The 14,667-nt window shown below is 43.3% G+C and overlaps 1 protein-coding gene across 2 annotated transcripts in view; it reads right to left on the reverse strand.

Moving 5' to 3' along the window:
- DCTD (dCMP deaminase) overlaps positions 1-14,667 on the reverse strand; it is a 117,154-nt gene that overhangs the window by 100,350 nt on the left and 2,137 nt on the right. The gene's annotated exons all lie outside the window — the stretch shown is intronic.

Genomic DNA, 14,667 nt, shown 5'->3' on the forward strand with positions numbered 1-14,667 from the left:
AGGAATATTTATGCAAGGCTCCCCAGGAAAGCATTTGACTGCCATGGACTTGAGTCATGGATTCCTGACACTTTCCAAGGAGTGCCTCTGATCCTTGACCATTTGCAACAGTGATGCAGGGCTGTGGTGTCCTTGAAGTTTTTTAAATAGGCCTGGGATGAATGAGGGGAGAAGGAAATGGCAACCCACTCCAGTGTTCTTGCCTGGAGAATCCCAGGGATGGGGTCGCACAGAGTTGGACACGACTGAAGTGACTTAGCAGTAGCAGTAGCAGGATGAATGAGGGATACGTGCACCCAAATTATTATCCTCAGTTCTACAGGTTAATGTGGATAAGATATGAGGAAATCAAAACCACAGTGAGATCTCTAACCTCATGCTTGTTAGAACTGCCATCACCAAGAAGCCAAGAGATAGCAGATGCTGGTGAGGATGAAGAGAAATGGTAACCCTTATGCCCTGTTGGAAAGGCTGGAAAATGGTGCAGTCAGTATGGAAAACAGTACAAATCTCTTCAAAACGTTCAAAATAGAAGTACCACATAATTCAGCAATTCCATGTCTCAGGATATATCTGAAAAAATGAAGACATTATGTCGAAGAGATATCTGTACCCCATGTTCATTGCAGCACTATCTGTAAGTGTCCAGTGACAGATGAACAGATAAAGAAGTTGTGGCATATATGTGTGTGTGTGTGTGTGTGTGTGTGTGTGTGTGTGTGTCTGTGTATAAATATATATGTTGTTGCTAAGTCGTGTCTGACTCTTCGCAGCCCCACAGACTGCAGAAAGCCGGGTTCCTCTGTCCTTCACTATTTCCTGTGTGTGCATGCGTGCTTAGTCGCTTCAGGCATGTCCGACTCTCTGGGACCCCATGGACCATGGCCCGGTCAGGCTCCTCTGTCCATGGGATTCTCCAGGCAAGAATACAGGAGTGGGTGGCCATTTCCTTCTCCAACTATCTCCTGGAATTTGCTCAAATTCATGTCCATTGAGTTGGTGATGCTATCCAACTATCTCCTATGTATATATACACATATATGCATACACACATACATACATATACAAAGGGGTTTCCCAGGTGGCACTAGTGGTAAAGAACCCGCCTGCCAATGATGTAAGAGACGCGGGTTCGATCCCTGGGTGGGGAAGATCCCCTGGAGAAGGAAATTGCTACCCACTCCCGTATCACGCCTGGAGAATCCCATGGACAGAGGAGCCTGGTGGGTTACACAGTCCAGAGGGTCGCAAAGAGTCAGACATGAGTGAGTGACTGAGCACACACACAGAAAAAACTGGGAGGAAGGAATACACACACGTCTCCACATTTATGCATACGTCTGTTATCTCCACCTTCACTGAAAAAGAAAGAAGCAAGCTGGGAGGAAACAGCAGATTCAGAAAAAGCAGTCAGATTCTCCCGTCTTCTTTCCACACGGCAGGATGCAGAGATGAAGAGTGTCACTCCACCTCGTGAGTGACAGTGTTTTTTCCTTTACAGATCTTTTTTCTGGCCATGGCACACAGCATGCAGGATCTTAGATCCCCCATCAGGAGTCCAACCTATGCCCCCTGCAAAGGACACGCCGAGTCCTAACCAGTGACCACCAGGGAAGTGCCCTCTTTCCAGTTCCACAGCAGGTCTTTTTAGCTGCACCTGTATGGTCCTGCTCACCCACCCCTTCCTGGATACTGTCAGAGACTTACAGCCAGGGGAGTGTCTGATTTTTACTGACGCCAGAGTAGCAAAGGCATTCACACCCCAGGAATGCTTGCACAGAGCCAAGAACAGGGCTTAATCAAATAGGTGGAAGATTGCTTCACCCATTTGTAAGGAGAGTCTCCCAGCTTGCACCTTGGACTTTTCAAAAGAGGCCAAGAGTGCTCTCTGCTAAAAAGAAAAGCCCCCTTTCTCAACACATGTTTTGCTGTCACTTGTCAACACATTTTTTTTTTAATTTTGCATTGAGAAACCAGAGCAAAACATAGGCGTGAACTTTGTAGCTATTTAACTCAAAAACCAAAGACCAGCCAGATGGTTCAGAAGCCAACAGTGGTTGGATGACCACGACTTTTAGCTATGTGTTTGCAAACACACATGTATGTTATGTTGTGTACACTCACATAGAAAGTCACTGTAGCACACACAACCTTTCTACGTTCAATGATAATCAATACTGGCCCTGTGATACATTTTTCTGCCTTCACAGAGTTAAATGGAAATCCACCAAGGGATTTAGCTAATAGGTGGCTCCAGTGAATATATTTAAGTAAAGAAATTCTCAATATGAGATTTCTCTGGGCATGGAGCCCAAATTAGTCTTATGGAGCTCAATCTCTCATATTTATTTTCAAGTAAATTCTTTATAAATTATCATTCTATTATCCATGATATAAACTTTGAAGGGTCAATATATAAGACAGAAAAAAGCAGAAGACTGTGCAACTTACAATCACAATGGCAGAAAAATGGAGTTTTCATGCCAGTTACAATATAAGAGCCAGAAGAGCAGGAGGATTTTCTGGGCTTTATGGCAGCTCAGAGTCCATCTGTTTCATCTGCTATTTGGCTGTCTGAACGGTTGGACTTTATTTCCTCTACATCATCCTGAACTTTTAAGAACAAACAAAAACTTTTAGCCAAGGATTGGGCACAGATGTGTTGCATTACATATTTAAATAGGCTTTACGTGCACCTCCTCTATAAATCTTAGATAATTTACTGTATGTGGGCTCCAGAAGCCTATTTCTCTGAGTCTTTAACCTGCCAGTTCAGTGTCCAGCACAAAACAGCTATTTAAGGCAAATATTGTTTATTAACACATATACATGGAATCTGGAAAGTTGGTACGGATGAACGAACCTATCTGTAGGGCTTCAGCGGACATAGAGGACATAGAGGACAGACTGCGGACGAGGGGTCGGGGCGGGAAGAAGAGGGTGGGATGAACGGAGAGAGTAGCGTTGAAACATATACACTATCACATGTAAAATTAGAGAGCCAGGGAAATTTACCGTATGACGCAAGGAGCTCAAACCTGGGGCTCTGTGACAACCTAGCGTGGTGGGAGGAGGGAGGGATGTTCAAGAGGGAGGGGACATATGTATTCCTATGGCTGATTCATGTGGATGTATGGCAGAAACTAACACAATATTGTAAAGCAATTATCCTCCAAATAAAAATAAATAAAATTTTAAAATAATGAAAGAATACTGGATATTTGAAAGTCACAATCTGGCCACATAAACTGCAAAAGCAAGCAAAAGTGTCTAGAAATAGTTCTTATTTAAAGATTTTTGTCCAGTGTTTTTAAAAGTTCTAATTATTCTTGTTTGTACTAAAAATATTACTTCACAGGTTTTGATTGTATCACACAGTAAACACTGTTACATAGGAAATATACAACATTTAAAAATTGTCCATAGGACATGTATTTCATGGCAATCATAGAGTACTAGCCCATGTTGCACGAACTGTGTTAAATTTCTATCAAGGTGGAATCATAGATCTGGAAGAAATCTCAAGTTAGCAAACGGTTCAGCCTGCCCCCATGCAGGTGGACCAACCAATCTCCTATAAGAGGCGATGGCGGTCTCTGCACATTTAGAGATCTCGCCACAAAGCATCCTCTGAAGGCCAGGGGAAGGGAGACTCCAACAGGGCAGCCGATGGCCCACTGTTGGCTTCAAGGCTGTTGAGTAGGTTGGACAGACACAGTCTCATTGGAGGAAGCCTGTCCTTGTTCCTTTTGTGGGAGAGTTTTTGCCTCATCCTAAACATCCTGGGGTCACTGCCTGGAACCTAGCTTTACTGAATGGGGGAAACCAGGTCTGGCCCAGTGGACCAAGCTGTCCAAAGTAAGGTGCCAACTGGGGAATCAGGGCAACTGCCAGACTAGACTTCAGCACCGAAGAATGAATGAGGTCGTCTGTGGAGGTGTGTGCCTCTGAGGTCCTCTTACAGTCTGGGTTAGAAGGTCGTGACGGCAGACACGGCATCAGGCAGAGACAGCAGAAGCGCATGGACCACAGCCGTGGGCACGCCTCCCGGACAGAACTGCTGTTGGGTGAACCCAGTTAGCAGGCCGAGAGCACCTAGAGGCCCGTCTACAGAACACAGAGACACCCTCTCATCGTGCCGACTGTGTTAGAACCTGTGGGATTCTAACTCACGGAGGTGACTCGGTGAACATGAGAGGTTAATGCCGTTGAAAGAAATTCTCACATGTTCCGAAGGAAGGGGGGTACACGGGAGCACGTGGAGAAGCACCAGGTTTGGTCAGAGCAGAAGCAGGAGTGGGGAGACTGCAGACCACAACTTTTACTGGGGCTTCCCTGGGAAAGGCAAGGTTTAGAGTTGGCTTGACTAATTCTAGCATGGCTTCAAAGCATAGGGGCTGTCCCTGGTGGTCTGGCATGCAGCCCTGGATTGATACAGAGCCGGGGAAATACTGGCTTGGTGTGTGAGTTAAATAAAGGAGGCGGTCGGGGATATGCATTTGGGACTGGGCGGGGGGTTTGTGGCATGAATTTCACACCCCCCCAAAAAAGTTGGATCACAGTGGAGATGGAAACAATTCTGGCTGTTCGTCTGGCTCTGGGATGGCTGAATGCCAAGTGGACAAACAGAATCTAAGCGAACATAATCACAACACTTTAATGTACCCCATTGTTTTGCCCTTTGGGAACCTCTGGTTTTTTTTTTTTTTCCTGTTTTTATATTTATGTATTTATTTGGCTGCACTGGGTCTTCGTTGCAGCATGCGGGATCTAGTTCCCTGACCAGGGGCCAAACTTGGGCCCCTTGAACTGGGAGCCTAGAGGATTAGCCACTGAACCACGAGGGAAGTCCGTTTGGGAACTTCTTTACTTTCTGGGCCTACGAGGTGATCCAGACACCTCTTGTATTTTCCCTGCTCTAACCCTAGAAGCAGCAGCCTCTTCAAGGATCCCTGGTTGCTTTTATTGGAACATGGTGTTGGAAACCAAGCGGCAAATGCTGGTCCTCAGTACTGCGTCAATGCCACTGAGGTGCCATTGTTTCCAGGTCCTCTGATGAGACAAGCCAGGAAATACATGTGTGTGCATAAACCCAAGGATATACGTGCATACTTCTTTTTTTTTTTTTTTTAATATTTATTCGGCTGTGTTGGATCTTGGCTGTGTTGAAGAATCTTCCGTCGTGATGCATGGATTCCCTAGTTGTGACGTGTGGGCTCGGGAGTTGCGGTGCCCAGGCTCCAGAGCACGTGGGTTTCAGTAGTCACGGTACACACGTTTAGTTGCTCTGCGGCATGTGGCATCCTAGCTTCCCAAACAGGGATCAAACCGTGCATTGCAAGGCAGATTCCTAACCACTGGGCCACCAGAGAAGCCCCACACGCATATGTCTAATTATCTGTATCTACCTATCATCTCTCTGCCTATATTAAACTAAACATGAATTCATACTGACGCCTCCAACACTATTTTAGAACAATGGGGTTCATTTCCCCCTTGCTTATCTGTAACTTCTTTTTTTTTCTTTGACAATGAGAAACCTGGCTCAGGTCTACCCGCTGATAATAATGAATCAATTTTGAATGAAGACAGAAAATAAAGAAGCAACGTGCTCTTCATAACAACTGTCCACACTAACCACCACTCTGCTGTGACGTGGTGGAGAACGTGGGTCCTGGGGTCAGCCCCCTGGGTGTGAGTTCCAGCTTCATCACTTAAGTGCTGTGTTGTCGGTGGACAAACCAGTTAAGCGATCCATGTCTCAGCTTCCTCCCCTCTCAAAAGGATTCATAAAAGGACATAGCTCACAGGGTTGATGGAAGAGAAAAGCAGCTAATAGAAGAAAAGTGCTTAGGATAGAACCCGGCTCATGATACATGCTCAATAATTAACTTTTTAAAAAAAGTATACACCAGAAGATTTATTTGACCAAAATCTCCAATAGCCAAGAGTGACCCGACGACTTCCAATTTTGAGCATTTTGTAAATACAATTCGTAAATCAATCTAATACCAAAAAAAAAAAAGTCACTTCAGTATGGAAAATTTTCAGCGGTTTAATATTTGTTCAAGATGAATCAATGCATTCCTCTGCAGCAAACTCTTTAACCATAAGTTCTCCAAATTACACATCATTCCTTTAGCATGCTGTCATGATATCTACTTTCAATCCTCTTTTATCATTATTACTGTTTTCCACTGGACTTATTTCCTTTTTGCTGAGAAAGTTGATTTTTTTTTTTATTTGAAGTCTGATCTTCCTTCAGGTCTGAAGTTTTTATTTTATTATGTGCTAGTCCATCACTTTAATATTCCCAATGAGAAAGCAGCACATGGGTATTAGTATGCAACCTTGACATTTTAGGAATATTTTAAATCTCTGCACTGGCAGTTTCTTTAAAAATGTAAAAAATATCTGAAATATTTAGCTTTTGCAAAGATATAAAAGACATGTCTTGAATTTATCATTCAGATATATCTTATTTGAGCATTATAGCTGCTCTGTAGATTGCCTGTACTTTTTCTTCTAAAGTTCACGGCTATTGGTTCATAATTAAACAAGGTCTTGTACAGTCAGGTGAAATCAAAATATTATAGAACTGGAGACAACATGCAAAGTCGATCACAGCAATACTTACAAAACTCAGTCTAAGGAGTAACCTGGATGGAACTTATTCAAGAGAAGCTCAGGATTCCTGTTAAACACACAGATTCCCCTACCCGCTTCTCCAGGACAGTCTTATGCAATAGCCCTGAGCCTGCAAATCGGAGTTTACATTTGGAAACACTTATTTTAATCCAAGATCCTGATTTTATAAGGAAACTGAGTCCCAGGGAAGAAGTTCCCTCCGCCCCACCTCCATCCACCCACCCAGCGTTTGGGAAGCGCCGCCTCCTATTTAGGGCTCTGTTGAAAGTTTGGGGACAGTGTGTTGCTGCTACGCATGGCTGGTGGAGTTGCACCTGGGTACAGACTTTCAGACAGACGGTTTGGCAATACATGTCAAAATATTAAATGCGCTTTACCTTTTGATCCTATGATTCCAGATGAAAACGGAATTTCTGAAATTGTCACTCAGACCACTTGCATCAGAAGCAGCTGTTGAGGTTGTGGATTTCATCATCTCGTGTCAATCGACTGAGTCATAACCTCTGGGAGTGGGACCCAGTAGTCTGCATTTTTAACAAGGTTACCAAGAGGTGAACAAGTCACCAAAGCTGGGAGAAATGCTGCCCTTACAGGCGTGAGGGTCAGAGTCCTGGGGGAGCAGGGGTGCGATGCGGGCATCCACACAGAGGGGCAGTTGCCCCCACCCCCGGTACGGGACAGGGAACATCGGAGGCCCAGGAGGGTAAGAGAAGTGTGTGCTTGCATGGGGAGGAAGACGGGCAACGCGAAAATGCTGTCCTCGGGGGGGGCCCCCCACCTGGTGTGGAAGCCCACCGAGCCGAAAGGCGTCTGGGAGGGGGTGGGCCAGGCATGAGGCATGCAGGCCGCCTGGGGGCGGGGAGGTACCATCAGGGAAGGCGCCTCTGCAGCCTTGTCGGTTACACTCCTGGGTGTTGATTACATACATAAATACAGTGAGGACAGGAGAGTCGGTTTTCTCCCAGGTAGAGAAGGGAGTGAACAAACACTAAAAGGAAAGAAGACTGGAGTGAATGCTGTGATGCTGGCTGTGACGGGAGGGAATTTCTGTGACCGAGAAAGAGATGGGCATGTAAATATGTTTACTAGGAGGGCTGGGGTGGCTCCCCGACAGCGATGAGTTCACCTAAGTGCCCAAATGCCAGTTTATAAATACTGTTCCTTGCCCACAAAAAGGAACTGGGTGGGGTCCCTGGAGAAATAGCGGAGTTGGGCGCTGGGGCTGAGAAAGGATGAAAGGAGCCTGGAAAGTCTTCTTGTGCCAGAAAACAAGGAAGTGCCCAAAGAAAGATGGAGCTACGTCAGAGGACACAGGAAACAGACGGCAGGAGCTCCCGTCCTCGGCCAAATCTAAGACAATTTGAGCATTAAAAAAAAAAAAAGATGGCGTAGTTGCCAGGAGCTCAGGGGAGGGGAGCATGGGTACAGAGTCTGAGGAAGATGGGGGTCCTGGAGATGGACGGTGTTGATGGCTGCAGAACAGTGTGAATGTTCTGAGGGCCCCTGAACTGTACATTTAAAAATGACTAAAATAGCAAGTGCTGTATTTATTTTGGCATAAACATGATGGAATGGAGTATAACACACAGAATAAAAAATAATCCATAGGTCCCTAATGATCAAAAATTTTTTTAAAAATGACAATAATAAGGGCAAAAAGAGATAGGGAAAGGTCTTCACATAAAATGCTGGCTGAGGGACTTTCTTAGTGGTCCAGTGGTTAAGAATCTGCCTTGCAATTTAGGGGACGCAGGTTCGAGCCCAAGTCGGGGCAACTCACCCCTCAACTAGAGAGGCCATTTGCCACAAACACTGCGCCCGAGCACTCTAGAACCCGTGCTCTGCAACTAGAGAAAAGCCCGTGCACCACAACAAAAAGCCAGTGCGAACATTCAAAAAATAAAATGAAAACAGAGCCAGATTTTAAAAGTTGGCTGATAAGTGGAAGGGAAACACACCCCATTTTGGAACCATCAATGTAATAACTGATGTATGTAAGCATGGAAAAAAGAAAGCTGAGCACCGAAGAATTGATGCTTTTGAACTGTGGCATTGGAGAAGACTCTTGAGAGTCCCTCCGACTGCAAGGAGATCCAACCAGTCCATCCTAAAGGAGATCAGTCCTGGGTGTTCACTGGAAGGACTGAAGCTGAAACTCCAGTACTTTGGCCACCTCACGCAAAGAACTGACCCACTGGAAGAGACCCTGATGCTGGGAAAGATTGAAGGCAGGAAGAGAAGGGGATGACAGAGGATGAGATGGTTGGATGGCATCACTGACTCAAAGGACATGAGTTTGGGTGGACTCCTGGAGTTGGTGATGGACAGGGAAGCCTGGCATGCCGCAGTCCATGTGGTTCCAAAGAGTTGGACATGACTGAGCGACTGAACTGAACTGACTGAAGCATGGATCTTGGATAAATGCCAAATCTAGCGGGTGAGTGGTTTGTTTGGGAAAAGGATATGCATGTAGTCTCCAAGTATCACCTCACAGATGGTTACGAGTTACCGAGGAGAAGAGGCCTTTACACAGGTATCATGTCCACACCTGTCAGACACCATCCTGGGTGACTGGGTCGCGCACGGGGACGTCAGAGGTCTCCTGATGTGATGAGGTGGGAAGTATGAACCTAACCGTGGCGTTTTCTTGACAAAACTTTTCATCTTGAAGAAGTCATCAAAAACCAGACTGGGGGATATTCTGCAAAACTGCTAGCCTTGACTCTTTGTCACTGTCATGGAAGAATTTTTAAAGAATAAAAACTCTTTGTCACTGTCATGGAAGAATTTTTAAAGAATAAAAAAGAATAAATAACCTGGCGGTCCAGTGGTTAGTCTTAACCACTCCCCTGATCCCTGAGCTAAGATCCCATGTGCCTTGGGGCCAAAAACCCAGAACATAAACAACAGAAACCATGTTGTAACAAATTCAATAAAGTCTTTAAAAATGGTCCACATCCAAAAAAAGAAAAAAAGAACCTCTAAAAAAAAAGAAAAAGCAGAAGGATGTTCAAGATTAAAGGAAATGAAAGAGACAGGACAATTCGGTGCTACATGACGTCCTTGACTGCATCCTGTTTTTTTCTTTAAAAAAAAAAAAAACAACACCCAAATAGCTATACAGGACATTTTAGGGTAACCAGGGAGATTTGGGTATCGACTGTATATTAACTAACCCTTATTATATCAATTTTAACTAGGGGGGTTGATAATAATGCTATGACTATAGCAGAGAATGTCCTTATTTTTACTTTTATTCATGGTTGAATAAAAAATAATCTTTATCTATAGACAGAGACATAAAAGTAATGTGGCAGCATGTTATTATCTCCTGGTGAATCTAGAAGACAGTTACATAGGTATTCATTTTATCATGCTCTCAATTTTTCTATAGTTTTCACGTTTTTCAAAATAAAAAGAATCCAACTGGGCATGTCTCAAGAAGTAAATGGCTCCAATTTCTTATTGTTTAAATATTAACATAACACTATTACAACAGTAATAACAATATTCCACATATTTAAAGACATAAAAACAGGAACTTCCCTGGAGGTCTTTATATGAATGAAATCTTTCTGAACAAATTCTTTTGTTTCTTGCTTCTTTTGTTGTGGTTGTTCAGTCACCCAGTCAGGTCCGTCTGTTTGCAACCCCATGGATGGGAGCATGCCAGGCCTCCCTGTCCCTCGCCATCTCCTGGAGTTTGCCCAAGTTCAAGTCCACTGCATCAGTGATGCCGTCCAGCCATCTCATCCTCTGATGCCCTCTTTTCCTTCTGCCCTCAATCTTTCCCAGCATCAGGGACTTTCCCAATAGTCAGCTATTCACAACGGGTGACCAAAATACAGGAGCCTTAGCTTCAGCAGCAATTCTTTTTTGTATAGCTATAGTTGATCCTTTTATCATCACTCTATTGTGTTGTTTAAACAAACCACATGATATATTTATCCACTACAGTCTATCAGACATTTGCATGCTTCACTTTTGAGCTATTGTAAATAATAAGCCCTAAACATTCTGGTACATGGATCTAACACATGTATGTGTGAATTTCTCTAAGGATACACCTGGGAACGGAATCAATAGGTCATAGGATGTGGATATCCTCCATTTTCTTAGATATGGCCAAAATGTGTCTGTACCAGTCTGCATTCCCACCCATCACTGATGACAATTCCTGTTGCTCCACATACTTACCAACACCTGACATTATTACATTTAAGTTTTTTGCCAAGGTAGTGGCCGCCTAGACAGAGGAGCCCGGTGGGCTGCATTCCATGGGGTCGCAAGAGTCGGACACGACTTAGCAACTAAACCACCAGCACCAGCAGCTGCATGAGTATTTCTCATTGTGGTTTTAGTTTTCATTTCACTGGTTCTTAATGATGTTGAGCACCTTTCCACATGTTTATTGGCAAAACCTATTTCTTTGAACATGCTTTATTACACAGACCATTTTCCCTCTTTATTCAATTTGAAAATCCACAAATCAAATGCATTTGGGAGATCATATTGTAGTTAATTTCTCAAAGCCAAATTTACAGCATTGAGTCAACATCAGGAAATCAAGAACTAAGAGGAAGAAAGAAGATGAAGAGGAGAAAGAGAGACTGATCAATAATAAGTAGGAAAGAAAGATTTTAGTGGAAAATCCGAGGGATAGGAAAGGAGATGTAAAATTGTTTTAAAAGATAGGGATGAGGGACTATAATCCCATCGTTTATTTTTTATTTCTTTATTTACTTATTGGCCCTGCTGTACACAACTTGTGATCTCAGTTCCCCAACCAGGATCGAACCTAAGCCCCCTGCATTGAAAGCGGGGGTCCCAGATTTCATCTTTTTTTTTTTTCCAGATTCCATCTTTTAAAGCTGTTTTTCATGGATTATAGAGTTGGAATGGGGGGAAAATGCAAATTAAAGATGGTAAAAGGAAAATGGAAACTTACATTATTTTATTATGTAAGGAAGAATATAAACGGATATTTATTCTAACAGTCTACCCCACAGAGCATATAAGAGGTCCCTTCTGAGCGCCTCACACATACAAACATGGCATTTGAACTTTTGTTCCTCTGCACTAATAAGACAGCTATTACATGTTGCCTATCCTTTTAGCAATCACGGGGTTTGCTCAATATGGCTCTCCACATGCAGTGAAACAGGTAAAATCTAACCTGTCTGAGGCTGCTTACTGCTGAACTGGAATGATGGTTGCTGCCTAAAGTGTTGTGATCGTAATTAAGTGGAAGGGAAGCGGCGTGGTAACGGAGCTTTCTGGTTTGGTCTGGCACTAGGAATTCTTAAAAGGTCATACGCCTCTCTTTTTTTTTTTCTTTTTTAAATTTTTATTTTTTTGGCTGCACTACTTGGCTTCCTGACCAGCGACTGAACCCACACCTCCTGCACTGGATCACCTGGGAAGTCCCTCATATGCCTGTCTTTTTAAGGACTGTCTAGACAATATCGTTTAGGAACTGTGGATTAGGGTTACCTATTCATAGTAACTAATAGAGGTAGAGATGTTGTTTAACACTTCAGATGCAGAAAAGCAAAAACAAAAAAGTCACTGTTCAATCTAGGGGAAAAAAAGTTCATTATTTAGAAGTTCCGGTTTATATAATCCCTGACTTCCTGGAGAGACAGGGGATATTAAAATATTAAAAACCAGTTCCTCTTGTCCTACACGTGAGTTGACTCAATAGCTTAACGATAAAGGTTATAACAATAATTCATTCAGAGATGTATTACACGCTAGTAATGAATTCTTACACATATCCTTGAAAATGGAGACCACATTTTACAAAGAAATAAACTAAATCATATCAAATTACTGAAGAGTTCTAGGCCAAACACAGGATTACAGATGGGTTATTTAATTCTATTAGACTTAGATATTTCCTTCCCAAGATTCAGTCCCAAATCCTTAGCCCTTTACAGAATTTTCGGATGGGTGACATTCAATGATATACTCACAATCCTGACCTTTTGAGTCTTGACCTTTAACTTTCTGCTGGGGTATCTCTAATTTCTAAAAATCAAAGCCCGTATCAGATCCCCTTTTGGACTTCCTCATTTATTTCAGCTCTTTGAGTCTCTCCTGATGGCCTAAAATCTTGGAATCGGACCAGGTTCCTCCTTCTGGTCTAGTCACCACTTAATCTAATCAGGAGCAAATTCTTGCCGGATCATTCCTTTCCATGCCCTCCTCACTTTATTTCTAATCCAGGCTTTTATCTCTCTCATACCTATACTATCACGCCAGCCTCCTAACTAGACGGCTCCAGCCAGTCTTGGGTTCTTGAATGCCAGATTCAGCCTGGAGTTTCCAGTACCCATGTCCTCCTGTAAGCCCACTGGCCCTGCTAGGCTGGTCCACTTTGGAATCAGGTCCTCACATCTCAACCCCATCCATTTGCCTTAGCGATCATTTTTGTCACGTATACTGCCTTGATGAGACCTTCCTTTGCGACAGCCCCCAATCTCTTCATTTACTGTCTGAATGCTCTCCCTTGACACTAAAGAAGCATACACAAGACTGTGTTCTTTAAATTTTATGACTGGCTCCATCTCCAATGAAGTTAGCAAGAAAAAAAATAAAAGCTGTTTTTCATGGATTATAAAGTTGGAATGGGGAAAAATGCAAACTAAAGATGGCGAACGGAGAATGGAACCTTATGTAAGAAAGAATGTAAATGAATTCCTTACAAGCAAGTGTCTTTTGCACCTTACTTTTTTCCCAGTATACATATATGTACTGGATTAAAAAGAATCCTGGGCATCCTTCCTTATCAGCAAACACATTTTTGCGCAAGGCTTTCTAAATGCCCGCTGAGTATGAATATTTCATTTGCTTAGTCCTTTAATGATGGACACTGGTGATTTTTTCAGCTTTATTATTATCAAGCATGCTACAATGAACATTCTTGCATATCTAGAGGAACTTTAATATCCATAGGTAAAGTAGTAGCCCTGAGGGACTTCACTGGTGGTCCTGTGGTTGAAGATTCACCTGCCAATATAAGGAATAGAGGTTCTCTCCCTGGTCTGGGAGGAGTCCACATGCCTCGGGGCAACTAAGCCTGTGTGCCATCACTACCGAGGCCTGCCTTCGCTGCACCAAGAGAAGCCGCCACAATGAGAAGAGCAGCAGAGAGTAGCCCCCACTCTCTGCAACTGGAGAAAGTCCTGGCTCAGCAAGGAAGACCCAGTGCAGCCAAAACTAAATAATTTTACATATTGTAGAACTAGGATTGCTAAATATGTATATATACTGGATTAAAAACATATATTTCAATTTGGACAGATATAACTAATTCTCTGTTGAAATAATTTTCACTCTCCACTCTCATTTTTGATACCAGTCAATTTCCGGCCACCCAGGATTTGACATGGGAGCTTTGTTTAATGGCAGCTCATCCCCACCGACCATCAGTATTGGAAAACATGGAAAGCTGGGAGACAAGGGAATTGAAGGCCAGAAAACTGGAATAATCTGGGATCCGAGGCAAGAGACAACATCATCCTTCTGAACTGGAGCCAAATGAAATCTAAATGTAGCATCTCTAAAATAGTGGATAATCTTCATGTTGATTTTATTTTTACAGATGTGAATATAAACAAAATGAAATGTCATCGTCTTAACCCCTAGGGATTCTCTGAAGGGGTGGTACTACGTAAACTGAGTGAACTCAGAACAGCAGAATGAAAACTCGATCGAGACAAAAACCCTGCAGAGGAGGGACTTTCCTTTCTATTATTTGAACTGCTTTTGTGTGGGAGACCTGGGTTCAATCCCTGGGTTGGGAAGATTCCCTGGAGAAGGGAACAACTATCCACTCCAGTATTCTGGCCTAGAGAATTCCATGGACTGTATAGTCAGTCCACTGGGGTGGCAAAGACTCGGACTAGACTGAGCAACTTTCACTTTCACTGAAGTCTTAGATTTATGGGACACTAAACAACCATTGACAGCTGTGTGCTATTTTGGATTCCTGATCGGTTTTAGGAGTTGGGTAAG

Source organism: Dama dama, chromosome 32 (genome assembly GCF_033118175.1).
Source record: "Dama dama isolate Ldn47 chromosome 32, ASM3311817v1, whole genome shotgun sequence".
Lineage (NCBI taxonomy): Eukaryota > Metazoa > Chordata > Mammalia > Artiodactyla > Cervidae > Dama > Dama dama.